The sequence below is a fragment of the Triturus cristatus genome, chromosome 6 (assembly GCF_964204655.1).
Source record: "Triturus cristatus chromosome 6, aTriCri1.1, whole genome shotgun sequence".
Classification (NCBI taxonomy): domain Eukaryota; kingdom Metazoa; phylum Chordata; class Amphibia; order Caudata; family Salamandridae; genus Triturus; species Triturus cristatus.
This window is the reverse complement of record NC_140589.1, coordinates 1,921,176,074-1,921,200,615: the sequence shown is the minus strand read 5'-3', so window position 1 is coordinate 1,921,200,615 and position 24,542 is coordinate 1,921,176,074. Positions and strand designations below refer to the sequence as shown.

Genomic DNA, 24,542 nt, shown 5'->3' with positions numbered 1-24,542 from the left:
TTGAGCTATTGGCATTGTCAATGACAATGCCTTTTATTTATGTTTTGGTTTTTAAAACATAAATAAAAGACATTGTCATTTGCAATGCCAATAGCTTAAACTCGCGTAAATGCGAGACCTATTGCCTTGCAAATGCTTGTTGAACAGTGTCGCCCGGTCTAGAACATTTTAGTTTACTTACAATTATGCAGACTGATACTGCCAACAACCAATGAGAATTTCAATTGCTCTGTAAGGGGGTCTCGGTGCTCCAGGAAAAAATTGGTTAGCATAGCCATTCCATGCCCAATGAGCAGAACGTTTAGTGTAGGCTAAAAGTGGCAAGATAGTCTAAATAATTTTGTAAAACGTTACGCGGCTCCTGGGTGCGTCAACTGCAAATTATCGAAAATCCAAAGCAGTTATGTAAAGAATGAGTAAAATAAAATAATAAGCATTTGCAATGCAATAGGTCTCGCATTGTGGAGAGTTTAAGCTATTGGCGTTGTAAATGACAATGCGTTTCATTTATGTTTTAAAAAGCAAAACATAAATAAAAGGCATTTGCATTTACAATGCCAATAGCTCAAACTTGCATAAATGCGAGACCTATTGCATTGCAAATAGAGAGAGGATGTAGCCTTACGGCCAGAGCTGCCGACTTTGGAGCTGGGGAACCAGGTTTGAGCCTCGGCGTCGGCTCAACATCCTGTGATTCTGGGCAAATCACTTACTCTCCCCGAGCCTACCAAAATATGAATGTGTCCTTGTGTAACGTAACTGGTGCTCATGTAAAGTGCTCCAGTACCTTCGGGTCGAGTTCGCGCTGTATAAAATCTGCAGCAAAAAAAAAAAAACAATAGGTCTTGCAGACACCTGCCTTGTCAAGTAAAAATGTGCACAACAGCACTTTTTCAGAAAAGAGGGTCCCTGTAGCAACAGGAAGAAATTGATGAGCTGGGGGAGGAAAAGAAACGGGAGAACACAGGCGGTGTGGGTAAGTATGAGGAAGCAACATACAGTGGCGAGGGGGCAGGAGAAAGAAAACCCCTGCACCCCCATGGAGTGCTAAAAGCAAGAGGAAACAAGTAGTTTCCAAGAATTAAAACCGTGGAAAAATACAACTCAAACAAACAAAAGGGTGCTAAAGCGGCTATGCTCCACTGGAAGGATGAGCACAAGAGGAGGAAAAAGCCATCAAACAAGAAGCAAGCAAATGAGATTAAAAACCAATGGTAAGCAATGTCCTGGATGGACGCCCGCTGTACATTCTGGTACACTACGCATTAAGTATTTGCGACAAATAACAGCTAAAGTTTGTTGTAGGCGAGATCTATTGACTATTGTGTATGCAATAAGTGTGGTGAACCTTAAATTCCCAGTCCAACACTAGTTCTGTGTGTGGTTAAGAATATTTGGCACATAACATTTTCTGCTTTCGTAGCTGTCTCTCTCTTGTGTGAATCCTTAATGTGTGTTAAAACAGTGATTCAAGACTGTTTGTCAAGCCCTACAAGAAGTTTTACTTCATAGTACCGAGGTGGCCTAAAACGACCAAACTGTTCAACTACAATGCATAATAAAAATAGCATGGGAGAACCAAAAAAATAAATAAATGCTACCTCGCTTGTGTGGGTGGGTCAAGTGACCGTGACGGGGAAAAGCCCAAAATGTATTGTGGAGGCATCAACATGATCTATCACAGAACAATCTGTGTTTGGAAGGGGGGGGCACCTGCTTTTTTTGTCCTGGGCTCGGCAGCCTTCTAGGGAAACCTACCAATCCCAGACATTTCTGAAAACTAGACACCTGGGGGGTCAAGTGAGGTGTGCTTTGTATGAATCCCCCAATTCTTCCTTTCACAGAATCCCCTGCAAACCTCAAATTTAGCTTAAAAAAAACACATTTTCCTCACATTTCTGTGTGGGATCATTGCGCTGGCACAAATTTTCTATCAACCAGCATTCCCCCTCAGTCTCCCAATAAAAAATTATACCTTACTTGTGTGAGTGCCTAAAGCAGAGTCAGCCTAAAAACGTCTTTTTAAAACTGCCATTTTGTACCCTCTTTGATTCCCCCTCAATCTCTACACGTTTTGGCCCTTCTCTGGTGCAGGCACTTGCCCCACCCACACAAGTGAGGTATCATTTTGATTGGGAGACCGAGGGAAAAGCTGCTGGGTGGTAGGATATTTATGCCAGCGCGATGATCCCATACAGAAACATGAGCAAAATGTAATATTTGTTAGCTAAATTTGAGGTTTGCAGGGGATTCTGGGTAAGAAAATGTTGGCGGTGGATCCACGCAAGCCACACCTCCTTGGCCTCTAGTCTAGTTTTCAGAAATGTCTGGGTTTGGTAGGTTTCTCTAAATGAGCACCGAGCCAAGGACCAAAAACACAGGTGCACCCCTTGAAAAATTAGGTTGTTTTGTGATAGATAATTTTAATGTCTCTACAATACGTTTTGGGCCCTTCCTTGTCGCAGGCACTAGTCCCACCTCGACAAGTGAGGTACCATTTTTATCGGGAGACTTGGGGCAAATGTCGGTTGGAAGAAAGTTTGTGGCTTTCTGCAGATTCCAGAACTTTCCATCACTGTAATGTGAGGAAAATATGTTTTTGAGACATATTTTGAGGTTTGCAAATCAGTGTGGGTAACACAACCTGGTGAGAGCCACACAAGTGACCCATCCTGGATTCCCCTTGGTATCTAGTTTACAAAAATGTACATTTTTCCTAGATTTCCCTAGGTTCCGGCTGAGCTAGGGGCCAAAATCCACAGCTAGGCACATTGTAAAAAAAGGGGTCAGTTTTCTTTAGAAAAATGTGATGTTTCCACGTTGTGTTTTGCGCCATTTCCTGACGTGGGCACTAAGCCTACCCACACATGTGAGGTACAATTTTACCCATAGACTTGGGGGAATGCTGGGTGGAAGGAGGTTAGTAGCTCGCCTCAGAGTCCAGAACTTTCCATCACAGAAATGTGACTAAAATTTTATTTTAGATCAATTTTGAGGTTTGCAGGGGTTTTTGGGTAACAGAACCTGGTGAAAGCCAGACAAGTCACCTCATCCTGGAACCCCCTACGTGTCTAGTTTAAAAAAATTACAGGTTTGCTAGGTTTCTCTAGGTGCCGGCTGAGTTAGGGCCCAAAATCTACAGCTAGGCACTTTGCCAAAAAGGTCAGTTTTCAATGGAAACATGTGATGTGTTCATGTTTTGGTTTGGCCAGTTTCCTGTTGCGGGCACTAGGCCTAGCAAAACAAGTGAGGTACCATTTTTAGACTTATGGAAAAAAACAAAAAGTAGTAGAACACGTGCTATTACCAATTGTCTTTCTCTGCATTTACGCCTTCCAAATGTAGGACAGTGTGTAAGAAAGAAGTCAATTTGAGAAATTCCCTCCAATTCACTTGCTAATATGAGTACCCACAAATTTACAGATGTGCAAATAACACTGCTTCTCAACTCCACATCCTGTGCCCATTTCAGAAATACATAGGTTTCCTTGATTCCATTTTTGCACTCTTTATATTTTACCAAATGAATTTTATACCTGGTACACGATGGAAAACCATTGCAATGTGCAGCTCAGTTATTGGCTCTGGGTACCGTGGATTCTTGGTGAACCTACAAACCCTGTATAGCCCCGCAACCAGAATGGTCCAGTGAACGTAATGGTATATTGCTTTAAAAACTTTGGCATACTTGGAAGAAGTTACAGATGAAAACATAGGCACAAATGGCAGGATTTCTTTAACTCCATTTCAAAATTTGTTTATTTCAACTGTTACTTTCTATAACAAAACCTTGAAGGATCCTCACAAGTGACCCCTTACTGAATTCAGAATTGTGACTACTTTACACTAATGTATAGCTTTCCGAGATCCACCCTGGATTTCACGCCCATTTCTACCACTAACTGGAAGGCGGTTGAAAGCACAAAAAAATAGGAAAAATGAGCTATATCTCAATAAAATGCCAAAACAGTGTTGAAAAATCAGATTTTTTAATTCAATTTAGTCTGAAGCTGGAAGCTGAGAAGAGAGTGATTTGAGCACCACAAACCATTCATTGATGCCATTTGCAGGGTAAAAACAGATGCTTTCTTCTGCAGCACTTTTTCCCCCATTTTTCCCAAAACATCCAAAATGTAGCTGTATTTTGGCTAATTTCTCAGTCCCCTCAAGGGGAATCCACAAATCCCTGGTACCTTTAGAATCCCACGATGTTGGAAAAAGGGATTCTAATTTTGTGTGGATACCTTAAAGGAACAAAACGTTATAGGGACCTGAGCGCAAACAACCCCAAATCAAATAGCCAAAAAAAAACCTTTGCACCGGGTGGGGGTGAAATGGGGGTGAGGGAGGTCAAAACACCTAACACTGAAGGGGTTAAGAATCACTGATATACAGAAATGACTCCATACAAAATTCAATATGCCTACTACTTTTAGAATGGTTTACCTTTATGGGTTGTCTGTATTTTTAAAAAAATGTTTCAGCAGAAATGTGGGATCATATAGAATACAAGGCTTAAAACTAAAAACAAAGGATATCCCTCTGGATTTAGAACACTAACCCAGTGCCAGATTGTAATGACTGACGTAGAACAAACCATAAGCACCATGTGCTCAAAAGATTGGCAGGGGGTGCAGTTGCGCACTGGCAGGAAATTCCTAGTCCTTCCCAATGCATGGTGGTACACATCCACAAACACATTTTTCACTCACTGTTAAGTGGTTGCATTCATGATAAAATTCAGCCCAGTGCTTGGTCGCCCTTGATATATGTTTCACCTTTGTTTTCTTCAGAAGGGAAGGTCTTGGTGAGGAGCTGGTCATGTGCTGCTGCAAGCATATTCTGTAGTAGTCAGAGAATCTCCTGGTTTCCCTTTTGATCAAGGGTGCTCCTGGGCACAAGTAATCCAAATGACTAGTATTGTTCCGTTGAGTACCCACAATATGGGGAACCTCAAATGCACCGTTTATCCTGCAATGTCCATGCACAAAGCAAACCGTAATAAAAGCAAAAGTCTCTGAAAGCGCTAGATAGAAACTATGACAATGAATTTGTGCAGCTTAAAAACATCTAAACACTGATAACCACTGACTTTTTTGTTATACTGACAAATCCCCTCTACAGTTCACATCAGATAATAACTGAAAATGGGAACGACTAAGTGTATTGCAGAGTTTCTTTCACTCTGTTATAAATGTGAAGTTTGTCTTTCGGGATAACATTAGATCATAATTAACGTTTCTTCATTAGTGTTTCTTTTTTTTATTACAGGTGAAAGAAATGCTTTAAGAATGGAAGATGGAAAGGGCATGAGGCTATTTTGTTGAAGCCGAAGCCTGCAAAGTTGGGCATTGAAACTTAATCCCATGAACACCCGTTCATAATCATTAAGATATCTTAATATACACACTCAAGCAGCGTGAAAAAAAAATACTCGACTCAATGACTAACCAGAGAGACACTAGGGAATAAAGAAACTTCTAAATGCACTAAAGCCCTCAAAGCAATTTCTTATCGAATTATATAAGGAGCATATGAAGTCAGCATAGAAGACAATTAATATGTATTTAATGTGACTAGGGTATGAACATAAAGCACACACAATGGAAAGACTTTATAAATGTCCTGAATGTGATAAAACATTCAGGGACACAGGCCTTCTAAAGTTACGCAAGGTCCCCCACGCAAGACTCAGAACATATAAATGTAAGTAATATGGGCAGACATTCAATCAAAAGAGTCTTGATACCGGGAAGAAGTTATATGAATGTACTGAATGCCAGAAGGCATTGCATGCAAAAGGACACCTGCTGATAGATCAGGCATGCCCTGCTGAGGAAAACACATTCATTACAAGGGGAAACTTGCAGGCATATCAGACTGTCCATCGGGAGGGAAAACCTTTTAAACTAACTGAATGTAATCCAGCAGTCATTCCAAAGGCAGAGCTAATTCAACAGCAACACATCCACTCTGGGGCAAAAGCCACATGAATGTAGAGGATGTGTAAAGGTGTTTGTTGCAAAGGCAAACCTATTGCGACTTCTGAAAATACGCACTGGAGAGACGCCATATAAATGTACGGAATGTGACAAGGCATTCCTTAGAAAAGAGCTGTTGAAGCAACATTAGGAATTCCATACAGGAGGGAAGCCCTTTCATTGAAGTGAATGTGACCGGTCATTCGTTGCAAAGACAAACCTAATGCAACATCTGAAAATCCACACAGGGGAGAAACCATTCAAATGTACGGAATGTGACAAGGCATTTGTTGGAAAAACATCCCTAATGCGACATCAGAAAATGCATACTGAAGAGAAGCCATACAAGTGTACTGAATGTGACAAGGCATTTGTTGAAAAGGAAACTGTAATGCGACATCAGAAAATCCACAGTGGGGAGAAACCATATAAATGTACAGAATGTGACAAGGCATTCATTACAAAGAAAGAGCTAATCCGACATCATACAGTCCACACAGGGGAGAAACCATATAAATGTACTGAATGTAACAAGGCATTCCATAGAAAAGAGCTGTTGAAGCAACATTAGGAATTCCATACAAGAGTGAAACCCTTTCATTGTAGTGGAAGTGACCGGTCATTCACTGCAAAGACAAACCTAATGCAACATCTGAAAATCCACACAGGGGAGAAACCATTCAAATTTACAGAATGTGACAAGGCATTTGTTGGAAAAACACCCCTAATGCGACATCAGAAAATGCATACTGAAGAGAAGCCATACAAGTGTACTGAATGTGACAAGGCATTTGTTGAAAAGGAAACTGTAATACGACATCATACAGTCCACAGTGGGGAGAAACCTTATGAATGTGCTGAATGTGATAAGGCATTCTTTACAAAAGCACTGTTAAAGCAACATCAGAAAATCCACACTGGAGAGAAACCCTACGGTTGTAGTGAATGTGAGAAGGCATTCATTACTAACAGAGAACTAATTCGACATCAGAGAGTCCACACTGGAGAGAAACCATATGAATGCACGGAATGTGACAAGGCTTTTAATACTAGTGCATCCCTAATACGACATCAGAGAGTGCACACTGGGGAGAAACCATATAAATGCACGGAATGTGACAAGGCATTCATTACAAAGGGAGCCCTTATAGTACATCAGAAATTCCATACTGGGGAGAAACCTTATAAATGCACTGAATGTGACGGGGCATTCTTTACAGAAAGATATCTCTTACAACATCAGAAAATCCACACCGGGGAGAAGCCATATATTTGTAGTGAATGTGACAAGGCATTCATGACAAAGGGACAACTGATACCCCATCAGAGATTCCATACTGGCGAAAAACCATATGCATGCACTGAATGTGACAAGGCGTTCATTACAAAAAAAACATCTCTTGCAACATCATAAAATCCACACTGGCGAGAAACCATATGGTTGTAGTGAATGTGACAAGGCATTCGTTGAAAAAAACAGTCTCTTGCGGCATCAGAAATTCCACACCGGGGGGAAACCATATGGTTGTAGAGAATGCGAGAAGGCGTTTGTTACAAAAGTGCAATTAAAGATACATCAGACATTTCACTCTGGAGAGAAACCATATGGTTGTAGAGAATGCGAGAAGGCGTTTGTTACAAAAGGGGAATTAAAGCGACACCAAAAAACTCACACTGGAGAGAAACCATATCATTGCACTGACTGTGGCAAGGCATTCACTGCAAAGCACACCCTTATACTACATCAGAAAAGACACACCGGAAAGAAACCATATGGTTGCAGTGAATGTGAGAAGACATTTATTACAAAACAGCGGTTAATGCAACATCAAGAAACCCACATTGGGAAGGGACCATATAAATGCAATAAATGTGACCAGGCATTTTTTGCAAAGGGAAGCCTAACACGGCATCAGAAAGTCCACTCAGGAGTGACACCATATAAATGTATTGAATTTGACAAGGCATACTTTCTAAAGCACCAGCTAGTACAACATCAGGAAATTCACAATGGGAAGAAACCCTATAGTTGTAGGGCCCGATTCACAGAACAAACTTATAGACCTGTATGTCTTATCACAGCTGCTGACCGGATGACACCACAGCAGCGTGCACCATCCCGGGGAATGAATGATATCCTGGCTGCAGCAGTTCAACCCTCGCGGACCCGTCCTTCAGGTAATTCTAGCATGAGGTGTCTGTTGATGTGTCATCTTATTGATGTCACTGCTGTGTGGAGGAAACGGCTGGCAACTGCTGCATGTGAGCAGGTGCCCAAATGTAAAGTTCAGGAGCTAAACATGCTGCACATAGTTCTGGATTACCCCCAAATGGTCATTGAGAATGACATGTTGGCTCAGAGCTACCATCTGTGGTTGCAAAATATAGACCTGTATGTCTTATCACAGCTGCTGACCGGATTACACCACAGCAGCGTGCACCATCCCGGGGACTGAATGACAGCCTGGCTGCAGCGTTGAAACCCTCGCGCACCTGTCCTTCAGGTAATTCTGGTATGAGGTGTGTCACTGGCTTCGACTCCAAAGCCATGACAGAGATCCTGATTCCCCTCTGCATGTAATCAGCAGTTGTTGTGTACAAAGTGAAATACAAATCAGGAGTGTCATGTGCCTGTCTGACAATTGGTGATGCAGATAATTGAGAATGTTGTCACTTCCCTCTACAGCTGCTGGTTCAGGGACAGCTAGGCCTACAAAAGCCGTGAGGAGACAGGTCCAGCAGGTGACACTAGGGGGGGAACACCAAGGGACAGAGAGTTGTGGCTGGAGCTGGTGAGTTTGCCTGTATCTGTGTAACACCTCAGTGCTATGGTGTGAGCTGTCATTTGTGGTGGTAGCCTACACAGGTCACATGATCCTCATCTGTTTATGCAAAGTACAGTTAATACAAACCCTTGTGTTGCACCACATGTTATACCAGGTCAATCCCTAATACGGTTGCAACCTCTGTTCCAGGGGATGCTGAGGACGAGGATGACAGGCCTATGACCAGTGCGGGCCGACGGGGAATCAGAGGGGAGAATCCCCTGATCCTCCAAGCTGTGATGTCGGCTGCAAGCACTGTTCAGGAGGAGGAGGATGAATTTCCTGAGGACGTCTAATTGGTGGATGATGAGGACTACATGTCTGATGACGATGAAGATGCCAATGCGCGCTATCGTGCCAGATTGGCTAAATCGGTCAGGGCATCAACTCCTCTGCCAAGCAACGTCCGTCAGCCTCCTCCCAAGCATACCATGGCCTGTCCCCAGACTCGAGCAAACCAGCCACAGCACCCACGCATCACAACACAGACATCACTCCCTCACAGTCCTCACGTCCAGGACCAACATGGTGGTTCCCCTACCCACTCTTCCCTGGACAGTGTATCCCTGCCATCCTCTCCACCATCTGGGGGTAGTACCAGCCCTGTTGTGCTACCGGAATCCCCTGGGCACCATTCACCTGCCCACAGGCTCCCACCTGCCACCCCCCCCCTGCTGTAGGACCTGCTCATCCCATCCATGGCAGACAGCTGCAGAGAGGGCCTGCACCTGGCTGTGATGGCCAGTGGGAGCAGGACTGCTACCAACAGCAGAGCGATGTGAGGCAGGACATTAGTGCCATAGGGGCTACCCTGTCCGACATGTCGGACTCCCTGCAGGACATGGTCCACTTCCCTCAGGCGGTGGAGAGGCTGAGCCAAGTGTTGGATAGGATGGATAGGACTTGGCAGGACATGTCCAGAAATATGCGAGACATGCTATCCATCCAAAGGGAAGAGAGTGCAAGACACCATGCCTTGGCCATGAAGATGATGGAGGGCATATTGAGAGTGAGCCAACCTTTCCCTTCACGGTCAACGCAGGGAGGGGAGCCATCATATCTGCCCACAGGACAGCACATCCCCACACCTGTACCAACTGCACACCAACAGAGCAAAGGGAGACATCCACACCAGCGGCCTGAACTGGCACTCCCAACACCACCCCCTGTACAGGCACTCCCACCACCTGCACAACCACCACCAACCCCTGTACAGGCACTCCCGCCACCTGCACAACCACCATCAACACCTGTACAGGCACTGCCCCCACCTGCACAACCACCAACAACCCCTGTACAGGCACTCCCACCACCTGCACAACCAAACCCACCCCCTGTACAGGCACTCCCACCACCTGCACAACCACCAACAACCCCTGTACAGGCACTCCCACCACCTGCACAACCAAAACCACCCCCTGTACAGGCACTCCCACCACCTGCACAACCACCACCACCCCCTGTACAGGCACTCCCACCACCTGCACAACCACCACCACCCCCTGTACAGGCACTCCCACCACTTGCACAACCGGCCCTTGTCCAGGCACAACCATCAAGTGTGCACACACCACCTGCACCAGCACATGTAGATGACCCTGGACAGTCCCTTGGACAGTACCCACCTCCACGTAGGCGGCGAGCCAGAGCTGAGCACTCCGAGCGGTCCTCCCCCCCCCCAAATTGCGACGTCGCAAGCTCGATCCCCGGTGACAGGAACCCAGGACTATGTAACCACGTGATTGTGTGTTCACCAAATAAAGACCTCAAAATAAAGAACTCTGTTGTGTCTCATGTCCTGTGTAACGATGTAGGTGGCCTCGAGATGTGAGAAGGTATGTGTGTGTGTGACACAGTTACAAGTGTAACCCTTCATTGCAAAAAGCCATTATGTGCATAGCAGATGACTCACCAAATATGTGTCCTGATTCAGAACCCGACATTCGAAATGAAGTCAAACAAGTAGAAGTAATTAGGATTCCTCAAATATATTTAGGCATCAACAGAACAACCGTCCGTTTGGAAGGGAGGAAGGAAAACAAATGATGGTCTTGATGCAGAGGTAGAAGGGAACCTGAATTGGGGTGGGGCAACAAAAATATAACACGTCAGGGAGCGTCAGGGAAAACAGTCTATTTACAAGGGGAAACTGAAATAATTGTTCACGTCAATGTCTCCGTCAAAAGTCAAGTGTCCTTCTGGTCATCCTCTAGGACCACAATGTCCAGATCCTCTGAGTCCGAGGCAGGCACAAGTCTGGCAGGTGCAGTAACAGGCACCACATGTGTTCGTGACACACGAGGAGTACGGGGGGTAACAGTGTGGGGCAACGGACAGGGGGAGACATTGACGGTGGTATGGGAAGGGATTGGGGAGACAACAGACGACATGGCTGTGGTCAGTGAATTGATGCTGGTGGCGAGGGTAGCCATACATCGGAGCATGTTCTCTCGCATCATGCGTACCTCCATGCACACTTGTAGCTGGATGCGAGCGGACATGTCTGGCTGACCCTCACACATCCACATCAAGTCCGCTGGCACAGCCACAGGAGGAACAACACTGGGAGGGGCCTGGGGGGGACAGGAGGGATGTGGTGCCTGAGGTCCGGAGCCAATGATGTTGTGGGACTGGCGGCGACGATGAGGGGGACTTGTTGCAGGGGATTCAGCTGGAGCCCCTGATGGCATGGGGGACTCTAGAGGTAGGGAGGGGCTGATGGCAGGCCCAGGTTGTGTGTTGGCCTGCCCCAAGGACACCTCTTCAGGGCCCACAGGTGAATTGTCATGGGGAGAGTAGCCTCCCAACACATCATGGTCCGAGGTGTCGGGTTCACCCCCCCCCCCCTTCAATGTCTTCAGCCTCCACCCGGGATGTAGCACCAGCATCAGGGTGTCCCTTGTCAGTCCGGGTGGGCGCAATCCCCTTGCCTCTTGATGTAGAGGGTCCCTCCTCATCCTCCTCTTCCTCGCTGGTGGAAAGAGGGTGTAGCCGCCGCCGCACTGGTGGCCTCTTGCTACGGACCTGGTCCTGCTGCCCTTCCGTGTCGCCAGCTGTGCCTGCAGAAATGTAAGCAAAGTCCTAATGTCATGGTTGTGTCATGCAGGACGAGACACATACATAGAGGAGCCAAGCTCAGACTTATTTTCCTCTGATCACACTCTATAGTTGTCACTGTCTATGAGCTGACATTACGTGTATGTTCACTGTCATTTACTGGATTTAGTCTGACATGGCCATCTCACGTGGATGTTTGTGGCTTACACAACTGTATTGCCCAACCCTCAACCTGGCATTCTGGTGATCTGTGTGTCCTGCCACTGCTACATGTGCAGGTTCCAAAAGCAGTCCACCAATGGAGAACATGAAGAGTCCTGATTTCTCGGATTTTGGCCATTCCTAGGGAGTCGCAGCTATTTAAGGTCTGGACAAGTGTCATCTGCTTTGTGTCATTGTATGGGACAAGACAAGTGGGGAATGGGGGTCACACATCCACTGAGGCTCTGGGCTATTTGTGTAGCTACATTGTGAGTCTAGCCTTGGGCTGTCCCCACACATGATCTGACTAGCCAGTGGCACATATTGTCTTTGGTGACGGATATGGTAATGCAGTACACCGCTGAACAGTGGGGGATTGTTGTGACAGCTACCTGTACATGTGAAATGTCAAAAAGCCCACTGAGGGTGAGACGTCTGTCAGTGGACACCCCTTGCAAATTTAGAAGCGCTTAGGAGTGATGCAAGGATGTCAAAGTCTGTCTTGACTCCATGGCACATGAAGATTTGTCACAATTTAAACCCAAACTCTACAAATGCAATGCAAGTCATAGCATCCAATGCCCTTTGGCCTGCCATGCTCACACTGGACAGTGTCTATGCCATTGCTCATCCAATGCACACATGATTTCTTAGTGCCAATTGTATTGGTGCGGGAGGAGCAGATTTCAGTATTAATGCACTATTATGGCTCATTTAGCCAGTTTCTAAAGATACGTGGTATGGAGGAAAGGATATACAAATATATTCGAACAAGGACACTTTTAATTATCCATTCACATGTGATTAAATTCACTTCTAATTTTCTTTGTATTTGTGCTGAGCATATACAAACACATATATTTACAAAACCAAACCTCTGTACATATAACAAAACTACGCTACTGTCCTAAACATTAATTTTCAATAGTGGCTCCCCCCTTCAATAGTGTGGACAACCCCAGAGGGCATATACATTGCATGAGAAGTATCAATGTCCCCATAAATTCTAAGGCAATGCAAGGTTGTTGAATCCCAACACAATCAAATTCTTATGGGTCCCTCTGTAAAACCAAAATGTCGACGCGGGCGCGTTTCAGCCAATCAATTCCTTTCGGCCTCTTCAGGACAAGGATAACCGCAGCAATCTTAGGCTGGTCCCTCTACTCAGCATACCAAGCGTAAGTACTGTACAATAGCCCGGAGGGGGACGCAGGGGATCCACGCCCTATTCCATCTGTTTATTGAAAAGTCAGCTGGGCCCCCTGTTCGTGTTCTAAAGTCAAGATTTCTTCCGTCGTGATTACACGCTTGCTTCTCTAGCCTCTCCTTGATAGCTCTTCCGCATCTATCGGTGCTAACTCTCGCTACGCGAGTTTGTTCAGGAGAGCACTATCTGCAGCGTATGCTGCAGACAGTGCTCTCCTGAACAAACTTGCGTAGCCTTAGCATTGCATTGCATTGCCTTTGAATTTATGGGGACATTGATACTTCTCATGCAATGTATATGCCCTCTGGGGTTGTCCACACTATTGAAGGTGGGAGCCACAATAGAAAAATAATGTTTAGGACAGTAGCGTACTTGTGTTATATGTGCAGAGGTTATGTTTTGTAAATATATGTTTTTGTATATGCTCAGCACAAATACAAAGAAAATGAGAAGTGAATTCAATCACATGTGAAAGGATCATGAAATGTGTCCTTGTTCACAAATATTGTTATATCTTTTCCTCCATACCACGTTTCTTCATATATTGTGTTCACTTTAGCCAGATAATGGATGGTGTAATAGTTGGGTATACCCCTAGCTGTCAGATCCATTTGGCCAGTTGTCATGACGAAACTTCAACTTCCAAAATGCACTCTGCCCTGTACAGTCCATATGCCACAGTGTGCCTTTTTATGCTTGGTGACTGCTGCATGGACACAGAATCAGTGAATGGAAGCATCGGACACACAATGGTACAGCACTGTTTCACTCACATCATACTCCCAGACACATTTGGCTTATGATGCACTTACCATGTCCCTGCTGCTCATGCTCCTCCAGCTGAGCATGGAGGGTCGGCCAAGCTGCTCGCAGGACCCTCCTGTACAGTGGGGATAGGCGAGGACGATGCACATGGTGCTGGGAGGACCGGCCCACCATCTCCTCAGCCTTGTGCCGGGACCACCGTTTCAGGTCCTCCCAGCGCTTGCGGCATGCCCTCGCACTCCTGGTGTGGACTCCCACTGCACTGCAGCGCTCCCCGATGTTGGCCCACAGCCTGGCCCGGGCTGCATTGCTCAGCTGGTGTTCAGGGTCCCCATATAGCTGAGGATATTTGGCCAGCAACCCCTCAGCCAAGATGTCTAACTCCCTTTCAGTGAAAGGGGGTGCCTTCTCTTCGTAACCCTCAGTCATTATGGGGATAATAAGTATGATGGGAGCAGCAGGCTGTCAGAGGATCTGATCTGTTAGTGAGGATGACTCAGAATGAACACAAAATGGCTGCCAACTATTTCCTGTGATGTATTTCCTGCCTCCAACTTCCTGTAAAACATTTCCTGACTGAAATAATGTGTTCCGGGTCATTTTCGGAGTTTACGGCCCGCGAGCGCAGTTTCCGATTCCGGAGCGGAGGGTCCGCGCACGCGCCGTACGCTCCGTGATCGGGACTTCCGCTTTTGTGCCGTAAACTCCGAAAATGTCCCAGAACTGATTTTTCAATACAGGATATGTTTGACAGGGAGTGGGAGGCAGGAAATACATCACAGGAAATAGTTGGCAGCCATTTTGTATTCATCCATATCCATCCCCAATCATGAATGTAATCTACTGCCATCCTGCTGTTCTGTTGTGGATAAAAAAGAAAAGACAGTGCATGTGTGAATTATTAAAATGTAACAAGAGGGGGAAGAGACCATTTAAAGACATTTCTGCACTAATGGGCGGGGGGGCTGACACAACATGAAACCCCTGTTTCACTTTCTCATGCTTTGCATCATGGTACATGTAGTCCATATTGGGTGCTCAGTAGCAGAGTTGTGTGATGTGTTACGTAACATTGGGGTGGAGAAGTGTGGATATATCACAGACATATGGGGGCAGATTTATGTTCCCTGGCACATCCCTGCAGATCAGCAGGGATGCACCATGGGAGATGCGTCACGCAAGTGTTCCCTTGCACCACCGCAGAAGCGCCACATTCACAATGCCGTGCATTGTGGCGCAAGGACAAGCAGATGCGTGACGCATCTGGCCGGCGTAAGGTTGGCGCATTGCTGGAGTTGCGTCTCAACCGCCACACAGCTCCAGCACGGCTCGGGGTGCCCCTATCCCTGACATGCTGCGTCAATCCTTAAGCCTGCTTCAAGCAGGCGCAGGGCTTTGACGCAGCATGGCCTGAAATGTGTCAGCTTGAAATCTTGTGGATTTCAATCAGCCACTTTTCGGAGGCATTCCTGTGCCAGAGGCCCCCCCCCCTGTGCAGGTACGCCCACATGTGGCGCAAGCTTGACAACGTGACGCATCTCCCTAGATGCGTCACGTTGTAAATAGCAAGCAGCATGGTGCTGTGTCGGCGCCGCTGTTGCGTCACTTAAGTGACGCAACGGGGGCGCAAAAGGGGTGCACGGGGCGTATTCATCTGCCCCATGGTGTGTGATTCACCCATGACATCACTCACGTCGTAGGCGCATCTTTTGGGGGTGAGTCACATCTGTTGATGGCACAGGCCCGCCAATGCTATGGTTATGGGATTTTCTGATTCAGTGACCCATCCTCATGAGGTCCGGCTGTGTCTCTCAGTACATGTATCATTTTCCATCAGCGTCAATAGATTCTTTCGGGACATCCACTACACTGATCGCTGACATGGGCACATGAGCTGCAGCACGCTCAACCTTTAGACTACTGTCACCAGCTGTGATGAACATGCAGTTAGTGTGGCTTGCAAAGTTGTCTCAGGAAGGAATTTATTGACACAGTCGTGTATATCCAAGTTTCATCATTGGCAACAGACAGCAATCCACATTTAGTCCATTCCACTACAGGTTGCTCATGTGAAAAATGTGGCAACGAGCTGCTCACGGACTTGCATGCCCTGACCTCGGTTATGTGCCATGGGACGGTTTCTCAGATTCAGAGCTAGCCGAGGTTCCAGCGGTATGTGTAAGCCATGCGCTAAGGCAATGTTGTGCAAGACACAACAGGCTAATATGATCTTGCACACGACTTCTGGGGAGTACTGCAGAACCCCCCCTGTACGGTCGAGACATCTGAATCGCGACTTCAACAGACCAAAGGTGCACTCTATGATGGCTCGAGTCCGTATGTGTGCCCGATTGTACCTACGCTGTGGTACAGTGTTTGCACGCCTGTAAGGGGTGAGGAGATGTGGGGTGAGTGCATACCCAGCGTCACCTGGGGAGAGGGGAAAGGGCAGTTGGTTACATTTCCCTCTTTGACTTGCACAGGACATGATCTGTACTGTATTACATGCAGTATCTGTTGGGCCATGTATGTAGCTTTATGATTCTTATTGTACAATGGTTTATGTTGGGGGGCATTCATACATTAACAAAACACATTTCCCTCATTTCTAACGCTTGGTACTTACCCAGTAGCCACATGTTGTCAAATTCTCCCGCAGCTATCCGCCGGGCAAGAGGTGACATGCGGAATATGAAGCTGTCATGGGTACTGCCTGGGAACACCGCATGCACATTGATGAATCTCCCCCTGGCATCACAGACAGCTTGCACGTTGATGGAATGCCATCGGTGTCTGTTGCAGAAGATGTGTGCAATGTGGCGGGGTGGCTGAAGGGCCACATGGGTACAATCAATTGCACCCAGCACACGTGAGAATTGTGCAATGAGATAGAAATCTCGTGCTGCCCTTTGTCTCAGGGCCACTGTACGTGGCATTTGTATGTGGTTGTGGGATCTTGCAGTGATGCATCTCAGTACCTGATGCAGGCACCGCAACTGGCTCGCCTGGGATATGCCCACATGGTCACTGGAGACCCTTTGGAAAGAGCCAGTAGCAAAGAAATGGAGCGCAGAGAGGATCCTGAGATATGCTGGGATTGCATGGGAGCAGCAGGTCACAGAGTCAAGTTCCTGCTCCCACTCACATACCATATCCAAGATGACTTCTGGAGGGAAACGGTACCTGGCTGTGAGAAGTTAGCCTGGTATATGATGTTCACTAATTAAAGTGACCACCTTGTACCATGCCAAGCAACCCTTATGGTGTGGTTGTAAGTCAACCTTTTCGGACCAGCTGCCCTAGTGGTAGCGTAGGCTAAGCAGTCTTTGAGGCTAAACTCGTTTAGGCATGTAAAGCAAGCTGTTTTACCATATGTAACCCCCCTTTATACCAATGAAAGGACACCACACAGATATATATTCAAAATATATATGTATTTGTTACTCAAAGTATCCCCTAGACTCTTTATGAGCACAGGAGCACAAATCGTTAAACAAGAAAGTATCACAATATACAGAAGTTGCACTTTATATGGATAGGCCCTGGTGGCCGCTCAAACCATATACTAAAATAGTGGTATAAGTACCACGAACGGGAAAGGGAGAAGGCCTAGGGCCTCTAGAATCGCTGGGCCTACAAGGAGCTAACTTTAGTTAGTGACCAGGAGGTCCACGGGTCGCGTGTGCAGTGAGGAAAGTTACACGCGGGCTCCCATAGGTTTTCAATGGGTGCGTAAAAGTTCAAAAGTTACTGCTAGAAGGGTCTTCTGGTTGGACTACGAAATCAAGACTTCAAACCTAGACACTAGAGATGTTACTCTACACTTGTGCACCGGGGTGCCAGCTTTACCTCACCCACAGGAAGCGGGTGCATAGGTCTCGAAGTGCGTCGGGTTTCGTCTATCTGTTCAATGGAGCCTGATGACAAAGATGCTGCAGGCGGTCGGTCCAGAAGAGATGCGGTGGATCCAAGGATGGATCGGAAGTGTAGAAGACCTGTAAGCAGAGGGGACAGTGTTCACAGTCACTAGCCAGTGATCGGCGTGGCACCAGGTAGGTACCAGGCGATGTCGGGTGCAAACAGGTGAAGAGGTGTAGCTTGTCTCTACAGCCACGTGGTCCCTGAACGTCGACGACGTCCAGGAGTCGGTTCACGAGCTGTCCCACGCAGGCTCTCGCAGTCGGCGGTGTTGACGACTCAGAAGAAGCAAACAAGCCTTGGCAAAAGCAGAAGTCGCAAGAATCGAAGAAAGCTGTTAGCTCTGACCAGCAAGGTCAGAGGGGCTGCTCCTTTGGAGGGAAGCAGGGGCCAGTCTGGAGCAACCAGACCAGCATCGTAGTTTTTCAAGATGGTCGCCAAGATGGCCACTAGTCAACGGACCAGTAACCGGCTAGGCGCGTCGAGTTGCGAAGTGCAGAGGGGCCCACGCAGATCGTGGAGATGCTGGAGGGCTCACCTTTGGTACAGATGCTGCTCGGATGTTGGGCTTCTCAGGACCCAAAGCACAACTTGGAGGGAGCCTCTGTTGTCGCGCTTTCAGCTAGTCGAGTGTCTTTCAAGATGGCTGGCTCCACGGGTCTCGGTGCCTCCACGGGTTCCTTCTTTGCAGGGACTGTGGATCGGGCAGTGAGAGGTCTGGAGGTCCAGTTCTTGTCGGTCTCTGGGCTCGTTCTCCGGCGGGAGGCGGCGGCAAAGCAGAGGTCGATTCGCTGGATGGTGCTTGCGTTAGCAAGATGGTCGCTCCCTGACCATAGGGGAGATTTCCTTCAGTCTTCTGTGCAGCAGAACGTCAAAGTTCCCGTCTTCTTCTTAGTTTCAAGTTGATTCCAGGATGTCTGAAGTCTTAGGACACAGCTCCTACCTTTAAGTGGATTCTAGGGGCCGGACTACCTGCTAGGTCCCTCCCTAAAGGTGGGACCAGGAAGGGGGGTGGTAACACCCCAATCCTTTGTCCAGTTCGCCATAGGTCTGGGGCTGGTGTGCCCCAGGACCGGTTTGAGCTGGCATATGCACCGAGGCTCCTTGTGAGCCTCAGGCATGTCTGTTTCTATTCAAGCCCTACCTGACCAATACACAAAATCCTGTCTGGGGTGGTGCTCGCACCTCCCCTGGCAGGAAACCCTTTGTCCACGTCTCCCAAGCTGGAAGGACTCCCAGCAGCAGGAGGGCAGACTTGTGTCTGTGGTGGCAGCGTCCATTTTGTGGAGCTGAGGCTATGTCTGATTTTACCCGGGTTTCAGGTTCTGTACATGTCGTGCCCTCTAGGAGGGTGGAATGCTAACCCCGTCGCCAGAATTGGCGAGGGGTTAGTATTCCAATTCCTATGACACCTTACTCGACATGTTTTGATAAAGCCAAACCAAAGATAGCATTTAACCGCGAGGTTCATAATGCACTTAAGAGTATATGGTATGACGATATCTGGAAACGGTAGAAGGAAGTTGTTCCGACCACTGCAGACCGGCTCAGCTCATGCCAGAGCACCATCTCACATGGAACCAAGCACTCTGCCTTCAGGATTGTCAAGGCCTGCCATAGGAGTGACTTATAGGTTAACATGTGTCCCATTTAAAGTTAGGTATAGGTATACTACACCTAAGTAAGAGGTGGTTACACCAACTTACCCCATCTGAGTGATCAGCCAGTTGTGTCAAATTGCTAGGCCAGGCCAGGGGTGGCACAATACATGCTTCAGCCCCTGGTAGGCCTCAGATACACCAATGCCCTGGGTACCTAGGGTACACTACTACCGGGGCTCACAGGGTGATCCAGTCCCAATGGGTTATGCACCTAAAGTGCATAGTGTCAATTTAGTAGAGAGAACAGCAGGCTGGGGGTCTGATTAGCAGGCCCACAGCCTCAGTATGTCAAAAACCAGTGAAGCAAAAAGCAAAAATTTGGGGTGACCATAGGATAGCAGACCCTACTCTCCTACACTGGCCCTTACATCTTGGCTGGAAAGTCCAAATAGGTTGATCCTCTGCCTGAAGATCCACTCTGCTCTCCTCCTCCTCCTCCTCCTCCTCCTCAAGTGGTTTTGCCGCATGGCAAGGGGCAGTGCAACAAACACATTCAGTGACATGTTGTAAGGGTTTGTGTGTGTGTCTGCTCTGCAGTTATACGTGCTGCCGACCTGGGATTGGCTGGAGTTTGTCAGCTGGGGGATGGTAGGGACTTGGACAGGTGTTTACCCTTGGCTCAAATGATCAATGGCCACAGTTAATGTAGTCTTGCCAAATCGGAAGTTCCGGTCCGTGAGCGGACTTTCCGGCCTGCATGCGGACTTTCCGGCCCGTGACCGGAATTTCCGCCTCCGAAGCGGTCTTCCTGCTCCGGACCCGGAAAGTCCGCTCCGGACCCGGATAGTCCGCGCCGGACCCGGAAAGTGCGCTCCGGAGGAGGAAATTCTGGCCCGAGTGCGGACGTAAGTTTAGTGGTCGTAAATGGATTCTGTGAATAGCAAAAGTCCTAAGTTCATTTTGTGAATAGCAAAAGTAGTAAGTTCACTCTGTGAATACCAGTAGTAGTAGGTGCATTCTGTGAATACCAAAATGGTAGTAAGTTTAGGATTTAGTCTTAAGTTTGTTCTGTGAATCGGGCCCGTAGTGAGTGTGACAAAGCATTCTTTAGAAAACAGCACTTAATGGTACATCAGAAAACCCACACAGGGGAGAGACCATATGAATGCACTGAATGTAACGAGGCATTTAGGAGAAAGACCCACCTAATGCATCATCTGAACGTCCACATAGGAATCAAACCATATGAATGTACTGAACGCGAAAAGGCATTCGCTCTAAAGCACAAGTTAGTACAACATCAGAAAACCCACACTGGAGAGAAACCATATGAATGCGCCGAATGTGACCGGTGATTCACTCTATAGCACATGCTAGTACGCCATCAGAAAATCCATCCTGGCGAGAAACCACACGATTGTAGTGAATGTGAGCAGACGTTTCTTTCAAAGCACTGCCGAATGCAACATCTAAAGGTCTACCAGGACAGAAACCATATGAATGCACTGAGTATAACAGGGCATTCTCTCTAAAGCACAACCTAGTATAGCATCTGAAAATCCACACTGAAGAGAAACCATATGGTTGGTGTGAATGTGAGAAGGGGTTTCTTTCTAAGGACTGCCTCATGCTACATCTGAAACTCCACGCTGGGGAGAAACAATATGAATACACTTGATGTGACGAGGCATTTGTTGCAAAGAACATCCTAACTAACACAGCATCAGAAAGTCAACACTGGGGGAAATCCCTATGAATATACTGAATAGGACAAGGCATTCGCTTTAAAGCACCTATTAGTTCTACATCAGAAAATCCACACCGGGAAGTAACCGTATGCTTGTAAACGGTGTGGCAGGACATTTTTTTAGAAAAAACACATACTACAACATCGGAGGATCCACACAGGAGAGAAACCATATGAATTCACACCGGGGCAAAATTATATCAATGTGCCCAATATGACAAGGCATTTGTTGAAAAGTGAGGACAATATTTACATTGGTAGGTTCATACGGTGTGGAAACTACACCACTGATCGGAATGAGTCTAGGCATTCATTACAAAGAGAGATCCAATGTGCTGTCAAAAGTAGAATGTGACAAAGCATTCATTCACAAAAAGAAAGACTGTTTGCTCATCTGAAATTTTCCACCGGGAGAAGCCACATCAGTGTACAGAATGTGACAAGGCATACAGTTTCATAGATTGGACTACTATATCATTCAAAATCCGACAATGATGAGAACCCTGATTTACTCAATGTGAAAAAATGTTCATCACAAACTCCTCACGAAATACAAATTTGAATCTCCATTCGTGGAAGGAACCATCTGAACATGCTGAATGTGACAATGTAATTAGTAGAAGGAACACCAACACTGGGGAGAAGCCGAATGTGATACAGATTTCATTGCAAAAGTAAACTTACTGGTATATCAGGATGCCCACACTAGAGAGAAACCGTATGAATGTTATTGAATGTGAGAAGGCTCAGAGTCCAAACTGGTTAGAAAACATGAATTTTCTGACTGTAACAAGACATTCAGTAGGAAGGAATAGAAAATGAAACATGAAAGTTCACATCTGACAGAAACCAGAAGAATGAACTGAATGTGAGAATGTATTTACTACAAATTGCACTCTAGTGGGTCATCTCCGACCACACAATAGCTGAAGGGTAGGGTGACCCAATTATTGAAACCGAAAATGGGGATATGCCACAAACATATAAGTAGAGCTAACAGTTTTGCAGGTGCCAACGAGCCCCAGAATAGCTTAATTGACAGCACTCGTCCGCATAGAAATCGCAGAATTGAGGGTATATGAGGAATCAAATGCAGGCTTTACACTCAATATTATATGTTATGCTAATTGTTATCTGTTTGAGCTTTCTAACTGATTCTGCACTGGGGCACAGAAAAATGTATTCCTTTGCGCTCCCCCCCCACCTCAGAAACCCGCACATACTAAATTATCAAAGTCTGTCAGGACAGATGGTGAAGAAAACAGACTTTCTCAGCAAAGATGGAACATCTGGTCACCCTGTGAGGTGCTGCAGAAAGGCTGAGCTTTCTTATGCAGCATTTATTTGTTCTTCTATATTTCACTGACTTGAATTTTAACTGCCCCTTTAAATTGTTTGATTTATGTTTTTGTTCAGTGGCAGGCACAACACAAACTAAAAATAAATTGTGTTAAGCCCATGTTATAAAAACAAGTATCCTGTAACACTGATTCCCCTAAATTCAGACCCGCTCTAAATTTATTTTCCATTAAACCAGTGTTCCAGTCCTGGTATGCACATGTTGCTGTTCATGCACACAAGGTGTTATGGAGAGTATGAAAGGAGTTGAAGCCACACAGAATAGGTCTTGAATCCCCAATTTGAGACAAACCATACCCCCAAAGAAGTTGAGACAACTGTGAAGTTGAGTGTGCGGGCAGGAGCCTGTGCAATCAACGATTAATAGATCAGTATCAGTTCATGCAATGATGCTCTCCTACAGGTGAAGCAGTCGTGATTACTGACCCCGCAGGAACATTCATCAGGCACTCTGACCGATCGGGCAAGAGGAAAGTGATTATCTAGCCCCTTTACTTTCCCCAGATGCCGCATACCTTCTCAAATCCCATATTACATTTTGACCAGCCAGAGGATCTGATCTCGCAGTGCAGTATGATCCGTAACAAATTGAACTCCTGATGAAGGGGAATTACTTTGCAGGTGACCTCCAGGTTGCAGAACTCCCGAGTGCCTAGAGGAGTAAAGAACTGAGATGCCTGGACAACCGAAGATTCACTCTTTCTATTTCTGCTTATGCTCTGGCGCTCCACTCTCTAACAGCTCACATTCTCTACCAGCCTGCATGACTTTCAATGTATTGGGTTCTAAAAACATTGCTCTGAAATTGCATTTGTTTATTAATATATGTATATTGATTCTTGGAAACCCACCAGCAATTTGATTGTGGTTTTCTTATTTTGTATTTTCTTAGAAGATTATGATTGTTGTATTGAAGTTTATCAGCCAATGCCCTGTTTCTTTCGGGGGTGACCATATCCTTAGAAACAAAAATAAGCTAAAGAACGTGGTTCAGTAACTAGTCCACTGCTTCTGCCTGAACTGGTCTTCAATAGAAGTGCCTTAATGTCCCAGTTCATAGAGTAATTTCTGTTGTGATTTGTCTGAGCAGTTCTCAGTGCAATACTGCTGGAATAACCAGAATAAAGTACACCAAATGCAGCACAGCACTGCAGAGCCAGTGTCCTGATTCGCTTAATATTGCAGGTAGTTTCTAAGGTCAAAGAGGATGTCAAATCCAGGAGGAAAGGGTTATCATTTATAGCACAGAGAGAAAAATCTTTACAGAAGATTGCTTTGAGTACATGTCTTCTAGTGATCACACTCACTCATTAGTAATGGATGGGACGAGGAAGGCAAAGGAGATCTCATGGACTCCAGATGCTCTTTATACGTTCTGTGCCCTGACTGTAAACACTTACTCATTTCACTAGCATCATTGTTCCAGGCGTGTTTACAGTCCACCTGCTGGATTTGAGCATGCTTCTCTGCAGTAAACCAGGAGGGCAGGAAAGAGGAGATGGATAATACATTAACAATCGAGAGCAAAAAGAGGATATCTTACGAGTGCAGAGATTAAAGGAGCGCACAGATGGGATAACCTGGGAGTGCAGGTGAAAGAAGTGGCGACAGAGGAGGAAGGTCTATCTTGTCACAAAAGGTCAGGCAGTTAGTACAAAAGTTGTGCCTTTGGTACGCAGTTCTCTATGTACAAATACACTGGTTTTCAACACAACGCTGCTTACACTGGTAACTAGTGGTGTGATGGCGGTCAAAGATGCATTTTGTAAATTGGACAAATAAGAGATCATGGGAGATGGGCCAGTCCTCTGATAGAAAGTCTAGTTGAAATAATGGATGGAACAGATTTACTTGTTGAAGGAATGAAGAGGAGAGGCCAGT

At 46.3% G+C, this 24,542-nt stretch overlaps 1 pseudogene; it reads left to right on the top strand.

Moving 5' to 3' along the window:
* The first annotated feature begins 1,134 nt into the window (after positions 1-1,134).
* Positions 1,135-23,147, top strand: LOC146822472 (uncharacterized; annotated as a pseudogene).
* Positions 23,148-24,542: the final 1,395 nt, after the last annotated feature.